The following is a 12,838-nucleotide window of genomic DNA, read 5'->3' on the forward strand; positions in this document are numbered from 1 at the left end:
TCAGCCTCCAGGTCACTCCAGTCATCAGTTACTGTGCTGTAAACACTTTGCCTCTCTGTATCCAAACAACACTCCTGCCAGCTACGTGCGTTTCACCCCTAAGGCTATGGGGATTCTTCCGGCTCCAAATTCTAATCAGTGAATAACAGGTGTTTGTAGATTCCCTTTAAAGAAAAGTTAGAGGAAAACTCCTCCCTTCCTTGAAGCCTTTTGAATTGATACTTTACTTGGGGTAAAATAGTAACATTGTTTAACAAAGATAATATTCATTTCTTTCTTTGATACATATCTTTGATACTAAACATAGAAATATAAATAACAGAATTGTAAATGAAAGAATACCGATCTGAAAAAAATAAAGTATGCTCCTTTTCGATGTAGTATAACATAATATAACTTACAAATAGATATTTGCTTAGATTAGATTTATCTCAGAGATATTAGTACCCACCAGGGTGTAATTATATTTAAAGCAACAAACAGCTGCTATAATGACGGATTTGGATACATAATAATTTATACAACCTATTTGACATAATAAAGCCTATTTATGCAAGGGCCTTTTATTAAGGGAGTGTATTGAGACTCTCTATGTTTGGGGATTCTGACATGGATTAACCCTTAACTTCCACAATTTAAACCTTTCACCTTTGTTTGAGAACAGCAGATAGAGATAAAGAACTCATAGATTTTTATTCATTCACCCAAAAAGCATGCATAGTTAATCTCCTCATTCATACCTAAAGGGACAAGAGCTTTCAAATTAAAAATCCATTTACACTCGTTCTGAAATAATATTTTGTCCAGATTTCCACCTCTATCTCTGAGGTCAATTTTTTGTAGACCTCTAAATTTTAATTCATGCTCGTTGCTGTTTTGAAAATGGAAAAAGTGTTGTGCTACACTGCTGGTATCAGTTTGTTTTTTATCTCTCTCTTGTTTTCTTTTTATATTGTTTCCAAATCCGTCATTATAGCAGCTGTTTGTTGCTTTAAATATTAATTAAACCCTGGTGGTTACTAATATATTTGAGATAAATCTAATCTAAGCAAATATATATTCGTAAGTTATGTTATACTACATCGAAAAGGAGCATACTTTATTTTTATCAAATCGGTATTCTTTCATTTACAATTCCGTTATTTATATTTCTATGTTTAGTATCAAAGATATGTATCAAAGAAAGAAATGAATATTATCTTTGTTAAACAATGTTACTATTTTACCCCAAGTAAAGTGTCAATTCAAAAGGCTTCAAGGAAGGGAGGAGTTTTCCTCCGTAACTTTTCTTTAAAGGGAACGTACAAAATTAGAATTTGGAGCCGGAAGAAGCCCCATAGCCTTAGGGGTGAAACACGCGTAGCTGGCAGGAGTGTTGTTTGGACACAGAGAGGCAAAGTGTTTACAGCACAGTAACTGATGACTGGAGTGACCTGGAGGCCGAAAAAGCAACCGCAGATAACTGGTTCAGGAAGCAGAGCACCCTAGGATTTCTATTACCTGTATCGTAATACCGACAGAAGGGACCTAGGAGGTGCGGCACCGCGACAGTGGGACTCTCTAGTAATCGCAAGAATCTACCGCTACGGCGGAATACGCTACTATACACAGTTTCTGCTGTCGATTGCTAAGGACTGGCTAATACAGATACAGCGGAATTTGCTGACATGAACAGAGTTCAAGCATGTTGAAATAACAGTAACCATACTGCAGGTTGATAGCGATATCAAGTTGTATCTGAGATTATAATTTGCTACTGAGCCATCTTGATTCAACCGAGGCCTATTTCACTCAGTCCATCATACATGATATAAGGAACTTATTGGATTTTTCTCCTACACCATTGAATTGGAACTTTCAGGATTGACCTGTGAACTTGAACAGGCTTTACTTTATTTAGGAATTATTTTTAGTTTGTATTCACAATTATTTGTGTTGAGTGAATTGGTTATTGAGTTTATATAATTTTCCAGCTGGTGAGATATATTCATAGTGCACTATGATAGGAATTGTGAGATGATCCATTGGTTTGTTATTTATGACCTCCTTGTGTTATTCCAAATTAAACACTCTTTTTTTATGCTCCTTTCCGTGTAGTATATGACTGTTTCACAGTATCAATATATATACATTAACATTTTTGTGTTATTGCAAGGTTTGACACTTTTTAGGAGATTGTGTATATATATATATATATATATATATATATATATATATATATATATATATATATACACACACACACACACACTCATCATGTACCATGTGCCAGGCAGTATGGTATCAATTTGGCATGATTTCCCCAGAGTGTGTATGTGGTATTGTCTATCCCTACTTGAGCATGCTGCCAAACATTTTTTTGTTTTCACTCGTTTGCAGATTTTACACTTCATTTCTAGGTGCTCTTAGAGCTATTTATTACTCTCTGCACTAGAAACACCTCTTGCTTTGTCTTGAAAATAAATAAGATATTGCTGCCAGCGTGGCAATGCTTAATTAGACCACATTCTTGATGAGATGAGCAAGTGTTTGACTTGCATTTTTATGGTTACTGAATAAGAGACAGCTGCAGAAACTGTAATAAGACTAAGCTGGCACAAAACATCAATGTTTATTAGCAAAGAAATCTTCATGATCTATCAACGCATAGCATAACAAACAAGGCTGTGTGTAGGTTTGATTATTATACACACAATCTATAATGTCCTTATATTGATGCTCTAAAAATTCTAGCTCCTAGATTTAATAAAATTTGTCAAGTCCGTACAGTAATTGCCTGCCCCAGTGTATGAGCACATTTACTTCTGTCTGTAACTGGTCACAGAAAAAAAAAAAAAAAAAAAAGGATCAAAAATACTTGAGGCTTTTCAAGGCGTATGTTCCTGAACTGTCCTGAAAAAGAAAAACAAGACAAAGAGAGCTAGCAAAAAGTTTTAAATACTTATAAAAACAATTTCTATATAGATCTCTGTATGCAGTGCTTAATTGCCAATATATACCACGCATATATTAAAGTATGATTAATTACATTTAAGATTTTTCCTAGTTGCTCCTTCAACTTTAACCAGTAAAGTGATTAAAGTGTCTGAAGGTAGAGGATGACACACACTGCAGTTCATATGTTTCTCTCAATAATATATAATGTCAAATATAGTGAAGTAGAAGGGACAACATTTTCATACATTGTAGATCTCATCATGTACACTTAAAGGGACATGCCACCCACATTTTTTCTTTTATGATTTAGAAAGATAATGCAATTTTAAACATCTTTCTAATTTACTTATATTATCTAATTTGTTTTATTCTCTTGACATTCTTTGATGAAAAGCATATCTAGATATGCTCACTAACTGCTGATTGGTTGCTGCACATAGAGGCCTCGTGTGATTGGCTCACCATGTGCATTGCTTTTTCTTCAACTAAAAAAATTGAAAAAATGAAGCAAAATAAATAATGAAAGTAAATTGTAATGTTGTTTAAATTTCTATTCTCTATCTGAATCATGAAAGAAAGATTTTGGGTTTAGTGGCCCTTTAAAGAGTTCTCCATCACAGCTGCTTGTATCAGGTTTCTTAAGAAACAGGACAAAACGAACAATACATAAACATTTTCACTATACACAACTATTTACGGCAGTAATGGAAAACCAATATTTTTATAATGGCCCTATTACGAGGCCCCAGCATAATATTATTCCATCTTCTGGGGCCCTTAGAACAGGGTTGAAATACACTATAAGTAAGAAAGTGTGGATTTAAAGTGACTGTAAACTTTAATCAATTAGTGTCCGGTTTTTAAATATACTATTAAAAACAGGGACACTTTCATTGATGAAAGTTTACATTGCACCATATTTTACAAATACTTACATTTTACTTCTTCAAAGGCGGATCGGAATCCCCCACCTGCAGGTCCTCTATAAATACGTTACCAATGACTAAACCGGCTTCATCCAATCACGGCAGGGCCTCACGAGATGGACGCTCTGGGGGGGGGAAGCCGTGATTGGAGGAAGCCAGTTTAGTCAAAGTGCCCCTGTTTTTAATAGTATTTTTAGAAACCGGGCACTAGTTGATGAAAGTTTACATTCACTTTAAGGAGGGAAAAAAGAAAGCAAGAACTTTGCACAGATATGCTGTTTAGGAGTTATATAGGGGAGGGCCGCAGGAAAAGCCTCTCCAGAGTAGTATGTTGAGCTCTTATTTTTTTCTCTCAAAATCCTAACCCTCTAATGACATGCACAAGTCAGGCTGCGGTATACCTGAATATCTAACCTTAAAATGACATTTGTAAAACTTGAAACACAAAGCAGTGCATCTGCAATTCAATATGAAGCATTTCTGCAATACACCTGTGCTTCAAGTATACTTTTGTTACAGCAAATGCAATCTGAGGAGCATACGGACTTTAACCGTTTGACGCTGTTAGGACGTTCCATGCCGTCCTTACAGCACTGGGCACAGCTTTAACAACGTTAGGACGGCATCCTGCAGCCGCCTCCTTTCAGGGGAAAAATAAAAAAATAAAAATCGACTGGGGGCATAGGCAGTCTCCATTAGCTGATCCCGGCCTTGAAATCACGTGGGCGAATCGTCAATTCCATGGATTTCATTTTCGTGCAAATGTTTACATAAGAACTTTAAGATGTTAAACATTTGACATTAAGGGGTTAAAGTAGAACTCAAAAAACGTTGTGCACAATCTAGAAACCAGCAACATTTGAACACACACATTTTACATTTAGCTCATTGAAGCCACCACCCATTTAAATGGGCTGATCTTGCAAAAAAGTGCTGAGGAAGACATCCTTATCTTATCTATATAAACTAAGTATCTTAATACTTTAAAGGGACACTAAACAAAATAAACATTTATGATCCAGATAGAGCATGTAGTTTTAAGACACTTTCCAATTTACTTCCATTATTGAATTTTGCAGTCTTTTTATAATCACACTTTCTGGAGAACAAGATCCTACTGAGCATGTGCACAAGCTCACAGGGTATACGTATACTAGTCTGTAATTGGCTGGTGTCTGTCACATGATACAGGGGACGGAAAATGGGAGAAAAAAATAAAAAGGTCAGAAACAAATCTGCTGCTTATTTGAAATTCAGATAGTCCAGCCAAAATTGGAATCCATGTGGATACATTTCAGTTTTGAATAGAAGCATTTTTGTAATATAAATGTATTTGCAAAACTACTTCTAATAAAAGCTAGAGCTGTTTCAAGAGTGTATTTAAATATGCACCGTGTACCAGCATTTTAAACACAGCACTTGTTAAGAGAGCCTACAATTTAGCACACTTTATCAGGTAAAATGGATCATTGGGGACAAAAGGAGAGAATAATAGAAAGTAATACATTTATAATTTTCTCTCTGGATATACTAAAACTGGTCCTGAAACTCAAAACACTACATAAAAATGCTACCTATGAAGTATGCTGAATGTCTAAAAGGGACAGTAAATACCAAAATTGTTATTGTTAAAAAGATAAAACGCCTACGCCTTTAATACCCATTCCCAAGCTTTGCACAGCCAACATTGTTATAGGACTGCCTGTTTTAAGCCACTACAGACTGCCTCTTATTACATGCTTAATTAGCTTTTCACACCAAGAGACTGCCAATTCATGTGAGCCATATAGATTATGATGTGCTCTCTCCCGTGGAGTTTTGCATGACAGCACTAATTGGCTAAAATGCAAGTCAATAGATAATAGCCATGTGATCAGGGGGCTGTCAAAAAAAGGCTACAAGGTAATCATAGAGGTTAAAAGTATACTAAAATAACAATGTTGGCTGTGCAAAACTGGGGAACGGATAATAAAAAAAACGGTATTATCTATCTTTTTAAAAAACAAAAAATTGGGAGTGGACTGTGTCTTTAATTATGCCAAACAAAGCTCTCACACAAAGAGATTAATAAGCATACAAAGAGAGAAGCGCTCTACCAGGAACAAACAACAGCTCATCAGCTGATTCTATGGCAATTTACCACCCGGAAGCAGCCTCTTTTTTTAACCAGTGTGCTTTTCACAGAGGAAAAAAACTTTCCTGAAGCATATTAGTCTGATCCTGCCAAGTAAGGTCAGTCCAGCCCCGAAATAACAGGCAATTCTCCGAACAAGGAACATGACAACCACAGATGATCATTTCGGCCTCGTCAGTGAGGTGCAGCCACATTCCTCTAAGCACACTTCCCCAGGGTCATATTAATTTCATACGAAGAGAGAAGCGCTCTACCAGGAACAAACAACAGCTCATCAGCTAGTTCTATAGCGATTTAAGCTTCTCTTTATTTATGCAAATTATGACTCTTAGGGAAGTCTCCCTAAGTGTGACGCGGGAACCCAGACGTGGACCCATTGCTTATTGTGCCTAGAGGGATATGGCTGAACCTCACTGACGAGGCCCACACTAGGCTGAAACGTACGTCTGGGGTTTTGCCGTTTCTGTTGTTCAGAGAGGGATTGCCTGGTATTTCGGTGCAGGACTATACTGTGAAGTCAGGATCAGACTTATATACTACAGGAAAGGTCTTCTCTGTGAAAGGCACATATTGAGCAAAAAGAGGCTGCTTCTTGGGTGGTAACTAGCCATAGAACAAGCTATTATGCTATTGTTCGTTCCCAGGTTGAGCGCTTCTCTCTTTTTATTTATGCAAAGATTAATAAGTCTGACTTTCCCATTTTAGTAATTTCAAGTGAAGAGCATATGTATCTGTGACAACACGTAATGATAATACAGTCAATGACTGCAGCATGTACGGAGCAAGACAACTTAGAACAAACTGAATGTTTAAAAGAGACAGTAAAAACACCTTCCGATCTGTATATAACATGTTTAGTATTGTATGATAAAACAATGTTGCAATATAGTTTCATTATTTTCCCCCTTTTAAATGTAATTGAGTAATTTCTAAATCCCAGAAATTAAACTGCACCCCCCCCCCCCCAGGCTTCTCAAGGCTAACTCTGCTATATATTTTACCTAACTGGCTAAACAATGTACTCCATAATAACATTATAGCCAGGGCTAGACTTTCAGTCTGACAACTAAAGCACAGATTGGCTACTCCAAATAAGGCAAATGGTAGGTGGAGTTTGGCTATTGATAAATATTTGCCGTAAAAAGTATGTTAATGTATTTTAAAAACATTTAAGACTTGGCTCAGGCTGATGTTGTTCTATAACAACAAAATGACTTGTAATTGCAAGGGCTTTACTGTCCCTTTAAGCAAGTATGTTCCCATGCATTTGTTGCCACATTAGCATATTACAGCCAACTTGACAGCATTTACATGTTGAAAACATAAATAAAAAAAATAAAAACATCTGAATGGGCACTCCAAACAGCTGATGGACACTAGGAATTGCAACAGTTTCTGATAAGGTTTTTAGAAACTTACAATTCTGTCTTCACTGCATACAAGTCCACTTTAACAATACAAAGGAAAGAAACAGCAAAGAAACAGATATAAATTGAATGTCCCTTTAAGAATGCTGCAGCTATCTGACCCCGTTACATGCTACATTTATAGGTTGGATCAATGAAGATGCTTATTCATATCTGACTATCAGACCACAGCAAAGGAGGCAAGATAAACATATTAGAGCTGGAACATCTAATCTCATAAACGATTAGTTGGTTTGCAATTAGTTGGTCACAGCACCAACTGCTTCACTGCAATGAGCTCCTGCACATGGTATTGTGTTTTATTGTTATGCCGTTAGCCTAAATCGGTGTTTTTCAACCAGGGTGCCGTGAGAGATCCTCAGGTGTGCCGCGGCAGACTGACAACATTGCGGGGGTGTCCCTCTTTCAAATTTTGAAATATTGGTAGGTATGTGACAGGCTCATCAGGCATCATTTACAACCATGACATTGACATTCATTCACAGACAATCATTATGATTGTTTGTGAATGAATGTCAATATGTCATGTATAGTTTGTAGAAAGCATGGCATGACAGCACAGTACAGTGTGTGTATATATATATATATATATATATATATATATATATATATATATATATATATATACACACACACACACACAGTATATATATCCTGTATTAGGCTACAATGTGTGATTTTGTAAAATTTTGGGATGGTGGTGTGCCACAGGATTTTTTTAATGTAAAAAAAGTGTGCCACAGCAAAAAAAAAGGTTGCAAATCACTGGCCTAAATGACATCTACAGAGGTTTACTTTTCACTTTTTCAGAACAGTATAAGTTTACAACTGCTCCTGGCTTATGTGCAACCCAGAAATAAAATAGGAGTCATCATTTGGATTGTTTATATTAAATCAGGTGAGTTGGGAATATACTTTGCATGATCTAGAGCCGAGCTTGTTATTTACACCTAGCCCTAAATTGATGGGATTTGTTATTTGAATTGATGTGCAATATTATCTGTTTGCACAATTATTAGCTGATCGCTTGCTATTGCTGATTATATGTACTGCATAGATAAATGTGTAAGGCTTTGTCCTGTTATTGATATATAGCCCTTAGCGCTTTTGACTTTTCTTGTTTGTTTGTTTTTTTGTGGGTTTTTTTTTTTTTTTTTAATTGTCACATGTACCAGAATCAACTTCTATAAGTACATACTTGTTATTTTAAGCGAGGACTAGAAATTTTTTACATAACCTTTATAGTTGGTTATTTACCATTGCATATAGATATTATATTTCTATGTTAGAATGAAGTCCAGGCTTACTTTGTTAAGAGGCCCCTTGCAATGGTGGAGGAGAGTTATAAGATAAATATCCCCCCCAATTGGCAAAACCCTACTTATGCATCTCAGGCACCTCAACACCATCTGATTGTCTCTTCTCTGCTGCAGGCAAAATAGCTTTCAAAAAGTGAGCCAGCCTCAGCCAGAAGCATGTGGTCATGTCATTTTTGCATTTCAATGAAAAGTTTGAGAGAGTGAATAACAGAATGTTATAAACAGTGATAATCTACCTCTTTCTAGTTCTACCTCTTTTGAAACAGTTCATGTGTTTTTTCCTTTTTTGCTTGATTATAAAATTGTGTTCTGCCTGTTTAAAAATTGAACAAACTGTTGTGTTAATGTAAAGTTTTAGTCTGAAGTTTATATTTATAACACTCAGTATGTGGAATTTTTAATATATGAGGGTTTTTTTTTAATCCAATTAGTCAATTAATCGAAAAAATAAATTGGACAATTGATTATGAAAATCGTTAGTTGCAGCCCTAAAACATATTTAAGAATATTTCCACATTTTAAACATTAGTATGTAGATCCCTTGAAATATTAAAAGGGACATGAAAGTCAAAATTAAAAAAAAAAAACTTATGTGATTCAGATAAGAGCTCACTCAGAGCAGCCCTCAGATGAAACATCACAGTACATGGCGGCACCCACACAGCAACTCCGGACTAAGAAACTTACTGCTGGACCCAAAGAGATATTAGGTGCATAAATGTAGATAAAAGAATAAATGGCAAAACACCCTGGTGCCATAAAATTACTGCCAAATACAGACATCTTTAGAATTGCCCAGCTCTATCCACCAATGTGGATGGACTGAAATAGGAAGAAGAAGAAGGGGTGGTGTCTCAGGGTTACCTTTATATGTGGACAGAACTGACAACACCCTTGGGGGAGGGGCTTTCACTGGTAAGTGTTACCAGGGAGCTCCAATAGAAATAAAATGTTCCAATTTACACGTTTCTCTTACTATACTTTGAGCAAACCTAGCTGCTGTCCATGAGTGCATATCTAGGTGACTTAGGAGCTTTTACCCATCTTGAGCACTATATATATATATATATATATATATATATATATACACACTGTATAAACACACACATTCCTGAGCATACCAGACTATGACCAGAGCTGGATGGTTGCCACATAAAACAGTTCTACCAGGGTGCTGCAATAACCCAAATTGTGTAGCTTTGTGAGCACCTTTACTTGTAAGGCCTAAATCTCATCCTAAATGGCATATAGATAGATTTCAGTAAAAGTAAATAAGTTTGTATGTACGCAAAAAAATTATGATAAATTTTAAAGATAAGAGCTTTAAAGTTTTAATAAAAACTATTCATGAAACCTTATGCATTACTTCAGTGTGCTTATTGTTTTTAATTAATAGCCAATAAAAAACAATGAGTGGACCATTGTATATTTGTATGCAACTTGTATAAATAAACAGTTTCAACAGTTATAGATTTAATAGCTGCTCTAGTGGTTCAGTAAAGATAATACAATTTTAATTGTTTGTATTTAATGGGAATTTCATTTCTTTATGGTTAATGAATCACTGGTAAAAATTTGTCTTAGATGAGTTAACTACATTCATTTCACATAATACGGATGATAAAATAAAGTAAAAGTGGGGAATTGTGCACCCCGAGATTTCTTCGTACAGTACGGATTTCTATGGAGACATATTTCCAGTTAACCCTTTTTTGCTGCAAAAATGGCCTACTTCAATACATGACAGGCTAGCAAGGGGTTGAGAGAAACTCAAGTCTGCAGACAGCACCTACCTAGTGTCTGTGCCAGTCAGCGAGCCAAATCGCGCAAACGCGGTCTGTTAAATATATCACACTGAAGTTTCCAGATTAGCATTAAAACTTCACACAAGTCACCATCTTGGATTTCCGGAAATCAAGGGACCCCGGCTTCTCCCTGATCACATGACCCAGGCCCCTCCTCTCCCACGCACTGATTGTCAGCATGTTTAGCAATAGCAACTATATCCACTTTATAGGCAGGAGAAACACTACAATAACAGTAGACGTAGAGTCCATTATTAGTATTGTATCTCTTGCTTTCTGTAGAGCTGACTCTAGCGAATTTCTTTATCGTGTTTGTGCATTCAATTCCAAATCACAATTTATGTTTTGTTAAAGTGGATTAATCAAAATGACAATTATTTACGACCCTCTAAATATAGTAAATATATATTGCTAAATGTGTTACAGGTCTCGGTGCATTTATGCTACAAATGTATCCATAAAATCTCTCGGTTCAGATATCGGAACATATTTTACATATATAAATCGTTATTTTAAAAACACATTCACGCAAGAGTTAGTTTTGCCAGAACTAATGTAAACAGTTGGTTGCCAATGGACTAGTATTAAAATTAGAGAATATATACACAGAAAGTCCTGCTTCAACCCTAGCTATACAGTTCCGTTGAAGTCTGATTGGTCTAATTATTACTACATCCCATTCAAATGTAGGAACGCCTCAGTCAGTCAGTACCTGTCATACATACACTGTGGCTGAATGAAACCGTTATGGTCACGCCAAAAATATTATTCTGCATACAAATGTACATAGTTCATCTTTCGTTATTGGCTACACCTCTAACGCTACTATTATTTACGAAAAATGTTCAAAACAATGTACATGTACTTTGAGTGTCAGCGACTAGTAGTTTACTTTATAGATCTATTTGCATCAGTTCTGCCTCCGACAGTGGATAAAACCACCTAATTCGTTCACACAAAAATAAACAAGCAGCAGGGAACACCGATTTGGTACAAAAGAGCACTTAAATCAGGGGTTGTGCACACTGGGACGGGTGTGTGAAGAGTACAACACCTTTAAACCAACTATAGTGCCTGTTGCAAAAGCATTCCTGGGCCCTCTGGTAAGAACGGGATTAAGAGAGAAACTAACACCTCCCAGCAGCAGCGACAGTAAGGTAATACCTACCTAGTATCTGTACCAATCACAGGATCCAGCGCAAACACAGCCCGAAGAAGGTGTCACTTTGAAGTTAGCCGATTATTATTAAAACTTTACAAATGTCACCATCTTGGATTTCCGGGAAACAGGGAAGAGAATAAGATCCCGGCTTTCTCCCTGATCACATGATCACGGCCCCTCCTTGCAATGCCTTTCACTTATGAGTTTGGCTTAGGCTAGAATCAAGTCACTTCACGTAGGAGTTAGCGTGCAATGTTCGCTAGAGTACTGAGCATAAATATAAGCTTGAACATCAAACCATGATCCCTTCTGCATCCTCGCTGTCTTTACCACTATTTCAAGCATAACATTTCAGCTCCCCCAATGCTGTATTGATTCCAAGTCTCGCTTCTCTTAAAGGGATATAAAAGTCAAAATTGTATGGGTGCATTTATATTTTATTATGATCATTTTGCAGTATACTTAATTTAGCAAAAACTCTTCTAGTAGCATTACTGTTACTGTCTCATTTGACCGAGGCGATTGATCAGTCCTACTCTCACGCAAATGGTTGGGGGCATCTGTCATGATACACTTGTGGGAAGTTGGTAATACCTGTATTAGCTACCTAGCAGAGATGGTATGTCTCAGCATTGCCAGGGTTAATCTGAACTGTCTTTTCTTTTTTTGTAAGATCTGTGTGTGTTAAAGAATGACGTGGTCTAAAGACCCCCCCCCCCCCCCATTCTCTTGGTACCATGGTTTGCCTTGCAAGAAATGTTTTAGATAGTCGTAAATGAACACAGGGGCGGTGGTCTTGACAAGAAAAAGGGAGACTGAAATAATTAAATGCAACAGAAAAACGTATTCAGAACTAGCCTTGGACAAGAAGCAGTAACATCTAAAGGAGTTCTCCACAGACTTACTGAAACTTTGGTAACAAGTGTATACTGTATTGTTCTTGTGTAGTCACTCAAATTATTGTCTTACAAAGGAATAACTCAAAAGAAAAATAGAGAAAAAAAGAGCGCCCAAAAACGCATCTAAGTGCAGACTGTCTGTGCCAATTTATTAAGTAATTCACATAAAACACACATAAGAATCACACTCACAATTTAAAAGATTAAAACATGCGGTGTATAATATCAC

General features: G+C 36.4%; 1 long non-coding RNA gene across 1 annotated transcript; it reads right to left on the bottom strand.

The window, feature by feature from the left end:
• Window positions 1-2,592: 2,592 nt before the first annotated feature.
• On the bottom strand, window positions 2,593-12,023 carry LOC128656383 (uncharacterized). The gene is made up of 2 exons (XR_008402002.1): window positions 11,717-12,023; window positions 2,593-2,892 (listed from the first exon to the last, which is right to left on the bottom strand). It is a non-coding gene; the product is annotated as an uncharacterized LOC128656383 (long non-coding RNA).
• Window positions 12,024-12,838: the final 815 nt, after the last annotated feature.

This window comes from Bombina bombina, chromosome 4 (genome assembly GCF_027579735.1).
Source record: "Bombina bombina isolate aBomBom1 chromosome 4, aBomBom1.pri, whole genome shotgun sequence".
NCBI classification, from domain to species: Eukaryota; Metazoa; Chordata; class Amphibia; order Anura; family Bombinatoridae; genus Bombina; species Bombina bombina.